General features: G+C 34.6%; 1 pseudogene; it reads left to right on the top strand.

Annotated features, from left to right (window-relative positions):
* Positions 1–9,559: 9,559 nt before the first annotated feature.
* Positions 9,560–11,255, top strand: LOC138855948 (nuclear mitotic apparatus protein 1-like; annotated as a pseudogene).
* Positions 11,256–18,961: the final 7,706 nt, after the last annotated feature.

The raw sequence follows: 18,961 nt of genomic DNA, 5'->3' as shown, positions 1-18,961 counted from the left end.
AGACATAATCAAATATTTTATGCCATTAAATGATTAGAGAAGTTTGTATCCTTTGGGATTGACTTGCTTTTATTTGAGCATTTTCGCCTTTACTTAAATTTGTAAGTGGCTTGACAATTTTCATAAAGTGTTTTATAAATCTTCTGTGATATGATGCCAAACCTAGGAAACCTTTTAATTCCTTATGGTGGGCAGGTACAGGAACTTTTTTAATAGCGTATATTTTTTGAGGCTCTGACAAAATATCTTCTCCTGTAACGATATGGCCCAAAATATTCACTTCTGTTCTGAAAAATGTTGATTTTTCCAGATTGACTTTTGAACTTGCTTTATACAAGAGTGCGAACACATCTTCAATATTTTGTTAAATATTTTTCCTCAGTTTTCCCTATTATTAAAATGTCATCGATATAGACGTAGCAGGATTTTCGAAAAAGCATTTTCAGAACGTCATTGATCATTCGCTGAGCATTTTTAAAGCCGAACGGCAACCTAGTAAATTCATACTTACCATTGGCTGTCTTTTCTATGTCCCTTTCTTTCAACCTGATTTAGTGGAATCCGGATGTAAGGTCGAGTGCAGTAGAATACTAGATAGCAGTCAGGTATAGTTATTGCATTTAGTCGTTTAAAATTTAAAGGAGCTCTGTACTTCTTTTCCCCTTATGGACCTGGTTTTTTGTTTTGGAACAATTCCTAATGGGGAGTTATACGGCCCCGAAGGTTGGCTGGGGTGTGATTTTATTTAGATCGATGTTTCACTTGTTTTGCTTATTTCTGCTAAGACAGCTGTGTCGATGGTTTCACTGTCCGAGACTGATCCGAGGGGTTCCGAATATTTATTTATTATTTCCCTAACCTCAATATTATGTACTTGTTTAGAAATGTTTTGTTTTAGTGGCAGTACCACATCCTTAAAGATTATTGTTTAATTTTTCCTATTTATAACTGCTCACAATTCCATGATGAGATACCATCAAAGGGCTTTAAATTGAATAATATAAAGAAATAAAAATTATTTTTGATACCTATGCTTCCTATGCTTGGGTTATATTTACTTAACCTGCGGCTGACTGGATTTTAAAGGGGCACTGAAGTTTTTTTTTTAAATTTTTGAAAATTTTTCGAAAACAATATTTTCATAAGCTTCCGTATCTATAAGAAACTTTAGGATATGCCCGTTTTTTAAAGTTAGTTCTAAATAGGGTAGGCTAGACAGGCTTCTGTCATAAAATTTGTTTCCAAGTCCTCATCATTAAATAATTTTTGAGTTTTTCTAGGAATATTTTGATAATTATTGGATGGCCTTACTATAGACGTATTATTCGGTCGGTTCATATAGTTTATTCATTGTGAATGTATTGAGCGGTGCAACTCCATCGGGACTGGAGGTTTGGGATTGGTTGGTCTGAGTTTAGGCGATGCTTGATTGTGAATAGTTTTATTATAAATAAAATTCTTTTCGACAGGGTTTAATTTCCTTGATACAAATATTTGTTTTGGTTTCGTCTGGTTTTTCTGCATTTGATTTTAGGTACCTATGTATGAATATTCCTTGTTTAGATTGAATAATTCCTTAGGTTAATGATTTGAATTTTAAGACAGGAAGCGTATGCTTCGAGTAGGTTCTTGGGTCGTTGAATGACTAGTATCCTGGACAATTCACCGTTTAGGCCTCTGATGAATACGTCTAAGGCTCGGTTCCTACAAGTTTCTAATAGAACGTCACTTGTTTTCCTGGAATAATCCTGCGCCTTTACTTTGTTGATTATCAGCGATAATTGGTCACTAATTCTTGCAGGACAAACAGTTCGTAATTGTTCCCCAATCGTGATTGAATATGGGCTTATTCGAGTTGCAATTACAACAGCTGTGTTGCACGATTTTTTAAAGTATCACGTTCGATGTAAGATTGTGACAACTTTGGTAAAATATTGCGTTCTAGCTGTAAAAAATTTGGCAAATGTTACGCGTCATATGAAATATGATATGGAAAATGAATATACATCCATAAATCTAGTAATATTTGTTTTTATATTATATTTTAGCGAAAAATTTAGCAACAGCTTATATAATTCGTTGCGGGGAAGAGGAAGAAATCGGTCCTCTGGGGTAAAATTCTCAAAAAAATTAAAGTTGCAGACCCCGAAATCACGCAGTCCAAGGAAGTGCTCCAAACAAGCGGAACAACTCGTTAGGAAGGAATGCACAACATGGGCTTTTTTTTGATGATTTTGATAATGTATATGGCAAACGACACTCCACCCAACCTCCAGAACAAAACCTATAGTCTTCCCTTCAAGGTTTACACGAAATGTTTGATGAGAGCAACATTGATTTAGAAAGGGACTGGGAAAGGAGTATTGCAAGCGCTAAGTAAACGGAGTAAGATTTTAGCAAATGAAGCAATCGAATTTTTTAAGAAGAAACTGCCAAAGAACAGAAATGAATGTGATTTTATTTTTTAAGTATTATTATTTAATAGCATACATATGTATGTATCCTTAATATATATATGCACATTAAAAAATGAAATGAAATAAAATAAATTAAAAAAAAAAAAAAAAAAAAAAAATTAAAAGTCCTATGAAACAAATAAAAGCGCCTTTAACAGCGTCATTGGTATTTTCAGCTTCAACATCAATTTTTGTTATATTATTTCGAACTGTGACGTACACGCATGATAGTACAAAATCTTTTATTATATATCTACTATATAAAGGCTGCCAGACTGTGCAGCAGACACAGTTCTAATTACAGTGTTGTAAAGAGCAATTAAGATATAAGTAAGAAGTTGTGAATTCGGATAATGAGAAGTAAAGCGTAAAGTTGTTTGCATTAGCAGTAAAGATATGTGTATAGCCATTTAATTTGGACTTTTATTTAACAATCCAATGATCGAACTCAAGAGTGAGTTATCAGTAGACGAGAAATCCCTTACAGTTGGTGTCAGAAGTGGGTTTGTCAAATAAATTCCCAAGGGGATAATTATTTGAAAATGGCCAAGTTTAACGATCTGAAGACTCCACAACTGAAAAAGGATCTGGAAAAGCGTGGCTTGGCAACAAATGGAGTAAAGTCCAAATTACAGTCACGGTTAAGAAGAGCCATGAAAGCAAAAAACATTAATGGTGAGGAATGTGTCCTTTAATTGGATTTAGAGGAGGAGGCAATTCAGATACAAGAAAAGGAAGTGACTTAATGTTCAGTAGAGGTTATTTATGCTGCGTTGGAATTGTTCGTTTGTCAGCACAGTCGTCAGCAGCGAAAGAGCTGGACGTGCGTATGTCAGCGCAGTTGTCCTCACAGTCGGAAGAGCAGAAAGCGTGTATACCAGTACAGGGGTCTACACAGTCGAAAGAGCTGGACGTAAGTATATCAGAACAGGCATCCACACAGTTGGAAGAACAGGAAGCGTGTGAACCAGTAAAAGGGTCCCCAGAGTCAGAAGATCGAGAAGCTTGAGTACCAACAAAAGGGTCCTCACAGTCAGAAGAGCAAGGAGCTTGTATACCAGCACAAGCGTCCTCACAGAGGGCAGAGCATAAAGCGTGTATACCAGTACAAAAGTACTCCCAGTCGAAAGAGCTGTACGTGCGTATGTCAGCACAGGTGTCCTCACAGTTGGAAGATCAGGAAGCGTGTGAACTAGTAAAAGGGTCCTCACAGGTGAAGAGAAAAATTTAATTTAAGCTGAATCGGTAGACTCTTTGTAAGGAGATCCAGAATTGCAAGGTGTAATGCATTAAGTGGAGTTGAACAAATGTACAACGAGTGGAGAAATAAATTCAGAAAGTTCAGTTGCAAAAGGATATTAGGCAGAGTGGAGCAGTTTAAAATTGATGTGTGGCTGCTTGCATAGAGTATGGAAAAGAAAAGATGGGCAAAGCTCTCTAGCATTTATGGTTGTTTCCAAGGATAGAATTCCTAAAATTCTCAACAAACTGCATAAGTGAAAGAAGCAAAGATTTCATTGGATTGGTTGTCGTCAATCTGTTACGGCCAATTATTCTGAGTGCATTGCAGCTAAAATCCATTAGGTTAGGAGGTTCAAGAGTCATGACTAGTTAAAGCAGCACAATCCGGGTGCACTATTTGAGCGAATTTCCGTAAGTATGGATGATCCATTTCCCACAAATTAATTTAGAAACAAATGTGTTCTGGTGGCCAAGGATTATTTCAACGAATGGCCAGAAGTATACGCAATTCCTAATCAAGAGGCTGCATTTGTACACGTATTCATCAACAAGTGGGTAAAGAGATTCGGTGTTCCAATAGAATTACGTTCTGTAGTTGCTAGAATGTTCTAATGTCGAAGGTTTGTTAAATATCTACCATATAAATGCGGCCGGATTGTGCAGCAGACACAGATCTTATTAGAGTTCTGCCATGGAAATTCGGATAATGAGTAGTGAAGTGTTAAGTTGTTTGGATTAGAAATAAAGATAAGTATATAGTCATTAAATTGGGACTTTTATTTGATTGTAAGAAGGAAAATTTAGTTTGTAATGTATGTATGTACATATGTATAAATGCTAATATTTGAAATCTAATCAAAAAATTTTATAAAATTTTTTAAAACTATTGTCAGAAACAAAAGTTAGTTTGTAATGCATATACATATATAAATGCCAATAGTTAAAAACTCAACTAAAATAATTAATAAAAGTTTGTAAAAATAGAAAGGAAAAATAGAGCCATAATCTTTAAACATGTAAATTATAAAAATAAATTAAATAAACAGAAAATAAATGACAATTTCAATTGTTTTAAGGGAAAAGGTCACCGATCAACCAGTGTAGCTTTAAGATAACCATAGCAATAACTATACAAACTATTTTCAGTAGCAGATGGCTAACCAAAGAAATAGGCAATGAAAGGAACGTTGTTAACCAAAGAGTAACAGATAGTTTTCCAAAATAGTTGACAAAGTAGAGCAGTAAAATATATGTAGCATTTGCACAAAAGCAATGAAAGAGCGTGAGTAAGATAATTAGACCGATGAGTAGTGAAAGAGGAAAAATTGTTATTTTTATTACGAGGCTAGAACATAGGTAACCTATCAGATAACTAACTACCTATAATATATATATGCTAACCTGGACGTTACACGATCAAGAAATTGCCTTGAAGTTGAAATATACTCACACTGATCACCTAGTTTTGGAAACAAATGATGAAATAATCGGGAATATATTCATGGATTGATATCAAAATATAAGTATATCAATCCATTATATTAAAAATTTCGTGCAAAATTTTCAAGAATTTTAAGTGGTTTTCATGACAACGGCATATCAAAACTATTATTGATTATCAAGTTGCAGCTTATGTCACGGCTGTACGTTTTAATCAATTTTGACAAGTAGCTTGTGTACCAAAAAATAACAAACAAGGTACGCAAATAAGAGAGACAGCATGCCATAATTGCAATTGGATAGAGCGAGAAAACCATTAAATATTAAATGGAGATGTGTTACTTTTTTCCCATTCTCTAAAAAAAAGAAAAATAACAAATAGTATACCGTATGCAGAAGTGAACAATAACAAGTCGTTAACAGACATACGTCTTGCAGAGTAATCTGCAATACTTTATTAAATATCATGTATTGCTAATTTTTACGTTATTAAAGATATTATTTTGGATTACTTTACATATTTGTTCACTGTTATTCGGATACTACTTATTATTAAATGTTACGTCAGTTTTAATGTTACGTGCTAAATACGCTTCAAGTATTTCCTGATTTTTGCATGCAAATGATGCAGCCCTGGGTGGTCAGCTTTTGTTTGACATTTAAAAACTGAGAAATTGGTTGGCCGTTAGGAAGGACATTTATTTGATATTGCATTCAAATATAGAAACAATGTTGATAAACGAAATCAAAAAAATGTATGTTTTCTGTCCGTCAGATGTTCACAAATAGAGCCAGGGAAAACTCACCATCGAGAAATCTAGCACCAAGGCTGCATTTTATTCACAAGAACTCACTATTTGCAGAATATCTGATTATCAGTAAATTAATTTGTATGAACATTATATTATACGCTATGTCATTTAAATCATATTTTAATAAAATATAAAATAAATAAATAACTATTTAATAAAAAAGCTTTCCCTGGTATTTACTACCTCAATTTTCACAGCACTGCATCACTGCTATTGAGAGTCCTAGGTGGCCGCTACTCACCCCCCAGAAAACCAATTTGGCCATACCCCTTTTTTCAATTGCGAAACGTCAAAACCTCCTGAACCCAGTCAACTGCCAAAGTTCAGGAGGTGATTTAAGTTCTCACTTTCAATGACATGAGATTTGTATATCTCTCTATATCGGGTTTCTACTGTGTCCTACGGAGTTACTTAATACAACAGCGATCCGATTGATAGCGATCCAGTTCGCTACTACATCCGACCTAAGACCAATCCGCGTTAACTCAATCGCCAGCACCGGTATGTTATTTTTTGTAATTTTTATTAACTTTATAAAAACATAATTTTCAATATATTACATTAATTCATAAATTAAATTAAATTGTCGAAATAAAGGAAAAGTAGTGGGATTATCTACAAGCTTCAATGCGAAAAACACGATGCGCTCCCCATAAAATTGTGTGTCTTTTTTTACACCTAATTAATTAATTTCCATCCTCTGGATGACATTTTCCACATCAACGCAATATCTCAAATCTAGCTTTTTCGGCACCGTAAAAGTGGAGTAGAGAAACTATCAGCAGATCAATGTAAACAAAGAGGTGTCCAACGAACCTTTAGACAAGTTTTATAAATGTATACAAAAATAATAATTATATTTAAAATAATACTCAAAAACAACTCACCTTTTTAAAATTAGTCCGTCCATGTCAAAAATTTTCAAATATGTTGCCAGTATTGGTATTCAGCATTGCTTAACAGTGTTGCGTAAGCTAGTTTTAAACTACTTTTTATGATTATACATTGGAACTTCAACAAATAGTTTATTTAAGGAGTCTGTATATTCAAAAACGAAACTAAGAACTATATAATAATAGGGTAATATTTTATGTAAAGAGTTGTAATAATATATGGTACATATTTCCATCGCTAAATGCTGATATATAAAACGTAAATAAATTATTAAATAAATATATACTTAAATTAGAGAAAACATCGGCTCAGCAACTATTTCTTTATATATCTACAATGATAAATTTTGCTTTATTGTTTAAATGAATTATTATGAATTGTTTGACAATGATGAGTTTTGTTTTATTGATTATATGAATTATAATGACTTATGATATCAAATTCTTTTACAATAGTTATTTCTTCCGGTCAACTCATAGTTAAATAAAATATTGTATTCAGTTTGTTCATTAATGAGTTAATTAAAATGCTTAAAAATATGCCGCATATTTATCTATCTCAACATGGTATAATATCATATTTTGTTAACAGCAATAAACATTATTCTGTAACCAATATTGAAGATATTTATAAATAATAATTCGCCGTTTTTTGTTAGGCGCAACCCGTTTTAACCTTTCGCCACCCTAACTCAGCAAAGGCGGCCATGTTGGTTTTATTGTGAACGCACGTCTCAGAGGTGGCAAAAGTACTGTGAATGGGCACTTTCGATACTCCCATATACCATGTTTCCGGCATACAAAGTTTTTCACTAATTACACGCACACAAATGTCATACAAGGTATGGGCTGCCCCAAATATTCTATTACTAAAGTTACACTTAGTATGGGTTTCCTACTTATATTCTACTACTAAAGTCAAAATGGTACGGGTTGCCTAATAATATTCTACTAATAAGATATCCAAATGACTAAAATTTACTATAGTATATATATATATTATATTTACTATATTGTGGTAGTGTTATGTTTTAAAATGTATAACTTTAAGAATGTTTTTTACATATTCAAATATTTTTCTATTGTTAAAATTCCTAAAGATTCAATTTACATAGTATCGTTTAAATTATTATTTATTGTATCAAAATATTATTATATGTTTTCTATTTTATCGAAAGTATATATAGAATATTTGCGTAACGGTTTGTTAAATTTATGTATTTTGTTAAACTGTGTGATGTCAAAAGTCATTTCAACGGTCACGTTTGTAAGCTAAAGAAACTTCAGTAATTTTTACAAAATTTAAATTTAGTTTTATTAAGTATGTTTTTTTGAGTGTGCAAGTAAAATAGTATTAATTTATTATACATGTTAATATTTGTGTATGATGCCTGGCATAAAGTGTGTTGCCTGTTGCAGTTTGGAGGTACCGCTGTATCTCATCCCAACAGACGGGGAAATGTCCAGATAAGTTTAATATACAAAAATAAATGAAAATAAATATAATATATATAATAAAATATATGTGGCTTATACTATGTTCGCAACGACACAAAATTCGTGTTTTCATAGACAAAAGAGGTTTTCACGCGGAAACTTGTGTTTTCATCCATACAAAATCTGTCAAACGAAAACACAGTTTTCGCTGAAAACCCCTTGAAAAACTTACATTCCACTCATTATAATCTGTGCCTGCTCTAGTTTATTCGATATTATTAGAAGACATATTTTGCCAGCTCTAAATGTCAGTTGACAATTTGTTTACATTCCATAATTGGCCTAAACGTACCCTACAAGAAACTGCTGATGGGTTAATCAATACACTCACATTTGATATGTCAGTACTGTTAATATACATTTGCATTTTAAATTCAGAACTATCCACTGATTAGAGAAAGACGCACGCAGAGCTATTGAGAGGAGGAGATGGCACCAAGTGAAAATTTATTTTTATATTTTCATATTTTATTATATATTTTGTTGCATTCCTTTTTATATTTAAGTATATTATTGTACTATAACTAATATTGATTAAAAGTTTAAAATTTATTAAAGAAATAAAAATTATATTATCTACTGCGCAAAAGAATTTTTCACTTCTGGTAGCGATTCAGTCATAACTGTCAATTTTCAGCTATGACGTATTAATGAAAAAAACAAAACAAACAGAAAAAAAGAAAACAAGGCTCTTAAAATGATAGAAACTTTGTTCTGCGCGCTGACAAAATTTTTTCAGCTATGATTGTCATATTACCCATCAGATGACCGTCACTGTTCTTGTAGGGTACATAACAAATGTAAACAAATAGATGTGTGAACTGTCAATGAAAACTCATCGAAAACACACAAATTCGGTCAGAAAGAGTTCCACAATCCACAAATTGTGTTTTCAAGAGGATTTCAATTCGGTTCGAACATAGTATTATACAATGATCCCGTCCTAAGGGTGGACGATATACATAGATGTATCAAAATCACTCGTTGTATTATACCGATAAATAGAATTCAATCGATACATTGCTAATTCAATATTGTGGCGAAACAAGTACTAGAACAAATCAGAATTGACGATAAACTGCCAGAAGCAACTAGACAGCGAATTCGTAGTTGCCAGAATGTTTTAGTAGCGAACTTTTGTTAAAAATTTACTATATAAGGGCTGCCGGATTGTGCAGCAGACACAGTTCTAATTGAAGTGTTGCCGTGTAAAGAGCAATTAAGCTATAAGCAATAAGTTGTGAACTCGAATATCGAGCAATAAGTGTTAAGTTGTTGGAATTGGAAATAAAGATAAGTTTATAGCATTAAATTGGGACTTTAATTAAACTGAGTTATAGTTAGACGATTTATCGAGAAATCCGTTACAATTGGTGTCAGAAGTGGGATTGTCAAATAAATTCCCAAGGAGATAATTATTTGAAAATGGCCAAGTTTAACGATCTGAAGATTCCACAACTGAAAAAGGAGCTGGAGCAACGTGGTTTGGCGACAAATGGATTAAAAACTGAATTACAATAACGGTTAAGAGAGGCCATGAAGGCAGAAAACATTAATGTTGAGGAATATGTCTTTCACATGGAATTAGAGGAAGAGACAACAAAGATATAAGAAAAGGAAGAGGCTCAATGCTCGTCACAGATTGTATACATAAACATGATTTTTGCTGCAATATCACAGATGGAGAAAGAGTTGTCAACGCAAATGTCAACGCAAATGTCGACACAATTCAAAGAGCAGGATACACGATTGACAACGCATTTGGAAGAGCAGTTCATAGCGCAAGATGCACGTATATCAGCACAAGTATCCTTACAGTTAAAAGAGCAGTTCGCAGTGCAAGATGCACGTATATCAGCACAGGTGTCCTCACAGTTGAAAGAGCAGGATGCACGGATATCGCAAGTGACCTCACAAATAGCAGAAGTGTCCTCACAGATTTCGAGAGAGCGAGATAGAATTAAAACTGAAGTGGATGAATTGAGAGATCGTCTCCGTGAACTACAATTAAATCGGCCAATTATGTCGTCAGCTTCTGCCTAGGTAAAACCTCCATCCTTTGATGGCACTGTTCCGTTCCACGTTTTTAAGCTTCAATTCGAAAAGACGGCATCTTCAAATAATTGGAACGCTGAAGATCAAGTAGCTGCATTGTTCGTTGCATTAAAAGGATCTGCAGCAGAGATATTACAGACCATTCCAAACTGCGAGACGAGTAGTTATGAAACGTTGATGGGTGCATTAGAAATACGGTATGGTAGTGAGCACAGGAAGCAGATCTTTCAAATCGAGTTGCGAAATCGCCGCCAGAAAGCCAATGAGACTCTGCAGGAGTTTTCTACAGAGATTGAGAGGTTAGCTCACTTAGCTTATGCACATAAATCCATGGAATACATCGAGGACACAAAAATTCAGACTTTCGTCAATGGAATACGTGATAATATTACTCGATTCGCTGCATTAGCATGTCCAAAATTGACGTTTGCAGAAACCGTTTCGTATGCTCTGACAGAGGAAACTGCATCTCTGCTTTGCAATCAAACATTTAAAGCTCACAAAGTAGAAATAGAGGAACACACTTGGGTGAACCAATTACTTGAAAAAATGGACAACATGCAGAAAGCACTGGAAAAATCTACGGAAGCGCATAGGAAAAATGATGGTGTGCTTAAATGCTTCAACTTCGGAAAAAGTGGCCATATTGCACGCAACTGTAACCAGCCTAATAATCCAGTTGGACGGAAACGCAAAGCTGAGGAAGATCAAGCAAATGTCAAATCAAACCAATCGTTAAACTAAAGCGAGCCAGCCGAAAAGGGCACGGGCTGGCTCCCGCAAGCAAATGCCCTGTAATCTCCATTTCACAAATAAGCAGGAATACGAGTAGCGTTACCGTTAGTGGATGTGTAGACGGTAAAAAACGCATACTGACTGTGAATACGGGCGCATCACATTCCATAATTCGATCTGATTTGGTTGAGAAAGAAGGGAGACCGTTAGCTGGGGCAAAGTTGCGTACTACAACTGGAGAAGATACCTTAGGTGTCGGAAAGGTAACGTGCGAGATCGTAATTGGAAAGGCAGCCGTTTACACAATTTTATAGTGGCAGATATCGTTGACGAAGTCATAATTGTAGTAGACTTTCTAGCGAATCAAGGAATCAAAATTGACATGAAAAACAGGATTATGTCCTATAGAAATATGGAAGTACCACTTATGTTCGGTTACGATAATAAGTACAACGTTAGACGAGTGATAACAACAGAGAGCCAGCAGATTCCATTAACATCAGACTGGGATCCGGAGAAGCTACGGAAATGTCAGCAAGAGGATCCAGATTTGAAAAGTGCAATACACGGATTGGAGATGAGTAAATGCCCAACGAGAGAAGAAATAGCTGCAGAAAGCACAGTCGCAAAGGCTTATTGGGCACAATGGAATAGTTTGAAGTTAGTGTCTGGCTGCTTGCATCGCGTATGGGAAAGCGAAAATGGGCAAAGTTCACGAGCTCTGATGATTGTTCCAAAAGTAAGAATTCCTGAAGTTCTCAACGAGCTGCACAACGGTGCAAGTGGAGGACACATGGGTATCAATAAAACCTTGGAGAAATTAAAATATTCATGTTCCTGATGGCTATCGTTCTGCTGTACACGAAACAACGGGGCAGACTCCAGCAAGGGTAATTTTTGGTAATGATCTTCGACTACCGATTGATTTAAAATTTGGAATTAACGCCAACTTAGGAAGGAATACTAAGGAATTCAATAGCATCGTAGACGACGAGATAAGGGATATACATGCTATGGTGAGACAGCGCACCAAAATTATGAACGATAAGATGAAAGCCAAATACGACAAGGCAATAAACTCAGAGGATTTTATTGAAGGCGATTGGGTATTGTTATATAACCCACAACGAAAAAAAGGGCTGTCTCCCAAATTACAGTGTAATTGGGAAGGACCATACCAGGTTATTAAAGGACTCATAATAATGAAGATGGTTTATCTGGAACGGCTTGCAGCATTTGGTACCGCAAATATGTCTAATCGGGACGATCAGATTTAGGTAGAGGGCAGTGTGGCGAACACGAATACCAGAACAAATCAGAATCGACGATAAACTGTCAGAAGCAACTAGGCAGCGAATACGTAGTTGCCAGAATGTTCTAGTAGCGAACTTTGTTAAAAATTTACTATATAAGGGCTGCCGGATTGTGGAGCAGACACAGTTCTAATTAGAGTGTTGCCGTGTAAAGAGCAATTAAGCTATAAGAAATAAGTTGTAAACTCGAATATCGAGCAATAAGTGTTAAGTTGTTGTAATTGGGAATAAAGATTAGTGTATAGCATTAAATTGGGACTTTAATTTAACAATCCAGTGATCGAGCTCAAGAGTGACTTATAGTTAGACGATTTATCGAGAAATCCGGTACAATATATTGGATCCATCGATGTTTTTAGTTCGATATATCAAATAGGTGAAAATACTTTATTCAAAAATTGTACTTTTTTGACATAATTGAACAGAAAGTTGCAGCTTTGTTGACCATATTATTTCCAATGATGCCTACTTAGCTTTTCCTAATGTATTTGCATGCAATGTTTAAATTTCGAATTCAAATTTTTAACTATTACATTTTTCTCTTCAGCCAGTGCATCCTCAGCTATCCAATGTATAAGCATACAAGTAACCAAAGAATCAGCTGTTTTCCTATCTGTGTGACACAGCTGAGATCACCTGATCGAATCTGCCTTTTTTGACACAGAGATTTAAATAAAAGAAATGTAGTTTAACAACTTGTTTGTGAACATTTATTTGTAATGGAGCATATTGATGAAAACTTTCACGAATGTTTTCGAAGCAAAAGGTTATTATATATTTATTGCTTTTCTTCACCACCTCTGAGGTTGCAATATAGGCATGTTACCGATTTATTTGGGTGTTCGGTTCCCCAGGAGGCCTATATTCAATAACAATCTACTTTTCGTAATCAGGTTCATGAATATTAATTACTTTAACAATATAACATTAACAATATAAGCTGATATTTTCAACTTGATTTAAACAATAACGAAAAAAATCAGGAGCACTGAAATATTTGGAAAAAAATGTAAAAACTTTTTTTTTATTGTTTTCTAGGAAAAATATTGATGTGCAGTTTTGCAGTCCATTTCATACTATAGTACAAAACTACAAATTTAAAAAAGATCGGATAATTTATTTGGTCCATTTAGTTAAGGACCCCAATTTCGTAAACTGTACAGAATTGCTTTTAAATTTCTAACAATGGTCAGGACATCCGTTCCATCCGAGAGGATATTTTCACAACGTAATATGTTAAAGGGCAAAAGATTAAATAAGATTTTGCTTTTACAAAGCATCGCAAAAAGATATTGGGATTTTTAAACTTGTTATTAAAATAATTTAATTCGCTGTGTATAAAACTTTTTAATAAAGGTTTTGAAAATAATATATTACTTTCCTTTCATTCGCAGCTATAGTAACACCCGATGGATTGAAAATATCCATGTATTTTTCAATATTTCATAAAGACATCGACACTGCACGTTGGTCTGATTATCTTATAGCTTAAACACAATACGGGCAACGACGAATATTCGTCGTACTCGTCGACGCCGTCGGACAGATTTTCGCCGAGTGTTACCGCCGTGTAAGCCACAATACGGACGATTTTCGTCGCAGCTAGTGTATATTCAGCGCTCAAAAATATCACAATAAATGACTAAACCAAACATAAACAATCTTAATATTGCCAACGCAGACAGTTTCTTACATTTTTTTTGAAAATCCTTAATATTTGTACTGAAAATAATCTTTCTTTGATATGATGATGCCGTTTTTGCCGCCGCGGTGGGCGATGAAATTAGAAATAGCTCTATCTCAAAAATCGTCATGGTGGGCGAAATTTGCCGCCGTCGCGTATTGTGTTAATCTTCATATACAATCGTGTGTTCGAATCACCGACGGCAGTACGACATATATTCGCCGTCGCCCGTATTGTGTTTATGCGATTACTCACCCTCTTTCATTGCTTTTGTGGAAATGCTACATACATATATTTTACTGCTCTAATTTGCCAACTTTAAGCAGAAAATAATTCAACCTACCTTGGAATCACCATAGAGAAAAATATCACGCAACGCTCCACGATCGCGACACAATTGATCCCACTAGATTTCCAGCCAGCTCGGGTAGCGCATTGAGAGTTTTCCTCACCCCTCTGCAACTATATTTAATCAATTCTTTGGAAGCAACATAAAATTTAAGAACCTACCTTTTTTATAAACGCCTTTTGAAATTGTAAAACAAAATAAAGTAGTGTAAAATGTAACAAGCATATCAAAAAGCGCCCACCTCAACCTGAAATTGTTGATGGAAAATCTCATATCTATATGTGCGTCTCATTCAAAATTATGCATTATCAATGTTGTTACGAAATTTACGAAGTAGAACACAACAATACTAAAAAGTGAGGATACTTTTGCATAACAAGGAGGATAGTTAAGGAGCTTATCAATAGTTATGCACCCGAATGCATGTTTCGTAGCAGTAAACAAAATGATATGCATAGAAACATATCTTTCAGCTTTAGTTAAGAACACATCGTAACAACATGCATTATCGCGAACTGCAACGAAAACTCATAGGCACAGTAGGAATGTACCATCAGACAATAACAGCTCAAATAGATATCTAGGAGTAAACAACTGGTAACCGAACAATTCACTGAGACATCAACCACCGCAGGTTATATAAATATCAATAAGATCTATGAATCTTAAAAATATCAAGGGGAAATAGCATCAAGGGACTTTGCTATTAGACTGGTTTGGGTACCTGTCCATAGCGGAATCGCTGGAAACTGCAAAGCAGATGAGCTCGCAAGAAGCTTTACTCCAAACTCATCAGACTGGGAATTAGTCGGTGTTCCGCTGGCCTCTTACATTCTAGCACAGGATCTGTGGACTTCGTGTGACTAGCTCTGTGCGATAATCCTTCTGGTTCAAAGTGGAATGTAAAAGGTCTTTTGAACGACTATTTGTACACATGCGGTGAGGCTAAACATTTTGGAGTAGAAGCTGCATGCAGGAACAAATGGAGGTTAACAAAGAGATTAACTTTAATATATTGGGTTTTTGGGGAAGAAGTCAACCAGAGAGACGAAAATTAATATGATATTAATATGGCATAATGTTAAAACAACGCAAGTTATTATATGGGAATTGGGGTAGTTCGTATCCTAAATTCCTATATTTTCGGCTTTAAACTATAGTGTTTCCAATATTCACTAAATTTTTCTTTCGATATCTTTTATAACATATTAACCGAAATACCGGAAGTTTGAAAATCTTATATTAGGTATATGGGAGATAGGGGTAGTATTGACCCCAGATATCGCTACACGGACAGACGAACGGACAGACCGTCACCCGGGATAGAACTCGTCTCGTTATCCTGATTCATATACAGAACTCTATATTTAAGTATTTCGATTAGTTTAAGTGGTTTAAACAAACGATAGGTGAACAAAAATATTATACTCTGTCGCAACATATTGCGAGATTATTTTGGTGAAAATTGGAAAGTGCCGATGAGCGCCACAAATTAAAATACAAAGAGGGTCACACGAGAATCGGTATAAAAAATAGATGGTGGGCGTAGTAACGAACACTTTTTGGTGAAATCTCGTCTGCACCAGGATACGACCAATTTCAACTATATTTCGTATATAATATTATCATAACGTCTAAGTGCTAAAACTGGTAATGTCTGACTACAACTGCGCCTACTTCCCACATAACAATTTATCAAGTGTGATACATACATATTTGTGGTCAATAAAAACGCACCACCACTTTTGTAGTCTATCTGGAGCTATATAACTGTAAATTAAATTTTACGTGCGCCGTTCATGTGGTTCCAGGATAATTGTGTAGTTAAAAAAGTTAAGCTTTTTAAAAGTCAACTGATTTGGGGCCACTACACCTTGTTGATGGAATAATGAATGCACAAAAATATGCGACCGTGGTTAACAATTTTTTAGTACCCGCAATTGAAGAGCATAATTCTTATACGGATCGCCTAATATTCCAAGATAACTCAGCGCCATGCCATAGTGCAAAATAAGTAAGTGTTGATTAGAAACAAATCTTGTCTAAAACATTTATACAATATTGGTGTGTATGACTTTTAATTGACTTTTGACTAATATTCTAACTTTATAAACAAATTGCTCATGTGATCTTATTTCGATTAAACCAAAAGCGATTTTTAAAACTATTCGAGATGACGAATGCAATTTAAAAGATGGCACTAACCGATTTTTAGCAGGATAAATTTAATAACCAAAAATAAAAGAAATATTTGTTAATAAACTTTCTGAACCTAACTGTAAACCCTTTGCCCGCATCCACTACTGCTTGAAGTACAAGGCTATAGGTGTGTTTCCTATTGTAATAATTTTCCTTATTTTCTCTAGGAATCTTTATGCGGATGTGAGTGCAGTCTATGCAACCGATAATATCTAGTAAACCCCTCCTTGTTTCAAATTTTGTTTTGTTGAAATGACGTCAGCACGTTGTGTCTAAAGTTTTGTTTTTAAGAAAGAGCGAGTCGCCGAGTATTACAATATTTTGCTTCTATTTATCTATTGTTAGCAGTACCAAATGTCAACGTATATACATATTTTGGTTTGAACTCTCCGCTATTGTTATTTAAACTTTGACTTCCGAATAAATTTTCAAAAGATATTTGTTTTCTGACTATTTAAAAAAGAAGAAAGGCTCATGTTTAGGTTATTTAATACGTGTACATAAGTTTTTTGAAATATTAAAATATTTTGCTTTGTTGACTTCAAAAGTTAATTTTTTAAATCCTTTGTGATTAAACTATATATGTACATTTATTTAAATTATGTATAGTTTTCTGTAAAATGTGAACCGAAAAATGCCCATATATTTACATAAAAAATCTCAAAACCTATTTCTCTCCTTAGTGGCACCACTGTCAAACGTTTCAAAAAATTTGAACTTTGACTGCGCTTTCTCGACTCAAAGGGTTGCGTATCATGTTATCAATGGAGACAGTGACGAAACAACATGGCGCATGGTCATGGCGCTAAGGAAAATGTGCCCTGCATGAAATTTTTTGCCGTTGAATTAACGCTTTAGGGTATTATGAACTACATTTTGTGTTTTACGTTCTTTAAAGACAAGAAAATGAAGATTTTAAGGGTCTAATATATTTATTTTAATTGTACAATATATAAAAAGTCTTCAAGAAATTTTTCAGAAAGTTATAATTTCTTCTTTTCTGCAGCCAACTTTACTGCTTAGCTCGCTGTCCAAATCGCATTTCTTTGTTTTTTGCAGCCAACTTCACTTTTTAACGCGCTGTCAAAATCGAATCAACGTTGTCGCCGCGTTTATTTAGGTATGTGCCATACAAAACCAATGGGCATGAGGAATTTTTTACAGTAATTTACTGCTGCCGCTTTTATTTAGGGACGGGCGTCAGTCGTCAATCAGTGCTTTTAAGTGGGGGTTTTGTAGCAGAAATAAACTCTCTTGTCACTTGAAAATGAGAGAGGAACTTACCTACCCGAATTTGACAGTTGACTGGACCGGGTAGGTTTGACGTTTGGCAATTGGAACGGCCAGATTGAAATGCTATTAAGATTACATGTGAACGAAGAGATTTCTTGGAACAGTTCCAGGTCACTAATAAAAAAGTAATTTGATGAAATGATTTGTTGATAAAAAAAACATTGTTAATTGAGAGCTAGCAAGTTTAAATCACTTTATTAAATGTTGAAAGTTCGAAAGTCAATTGTTTTAATATATCGTAAATCACAAACAAAAAATTTAAATAAATTCTGTGTACATCAAAAGCTCTATATATAATATAATAACTTTTAATCGAAATAAATGTTGGCCTTTTTTAATTTAAAAGCTCTAAAGTTATTATTTTGTCTAATCTGGGTAAAATGTTAAATGTTATATAAAACGTTAATTTTGAAGCGTTCTCACATTGGAAAGAGTTGGACATATATTTACCTTTTGTTTAAATGAGCTAAGCCTCGCTTACACATACACACCACTCTACTTGGAAAAAACTGCCGCACCTTAATACTGCCTACCACATAATCCCCAATACACCACAAATTGGAAAACACCATAGTCGATGACACCACACCGCACACAACACACTACACCGCACCTGTACACTACCCTACTCAACAAAAAGGACGGAGAACAGGTCAGCCTGTACATTTCGCATGCCAGCATTCTTTTCGCAATTCGGTCACCAAACTTACTTCAGACATCGCGAATCGTCTTCAAAATATTATTGACGTTTTTCTTGAATTGTAGTGTGTCAATTAACAATGAAATAACCTAAACTAAAATTAGTTGTTCCCCTAAAATACGCGGGCATTTTTATTAAACGATCGGACAAGTAGTGATAAGGTTATGGATTTTAATAACTAAAATCAAATAAAGTGGTGTGCTCCCCAATAAATTGGTTTCTAAATTTATAATGGTCCTTCGGGCCGGATCGAATGAGTTAGCGCGTGTCGCATCAACGTGAATAATTGAATG

The sequence above is a fragment of the Bactrocera oleae genome, chromosome 3, assembly GCF_042242935.1.
Source record: "Bactrocera oleae isolate idBacOlea1 chromosome 3, idBacOlea1, whole genome shotgun sequence".
In the NCBI taxonomy this organism is placed as follows: domain Eukaryota; kingdom Metazoa; phylum Arthropoda; class Insecta; order Diptera; family Tephritidae; genus Bactrocera; species Bactrocera oleae.
Note: the sequence above shows the minus strand (reverse complement) of the source record. Positions and strands in the feature narration are given on the sequence as shown.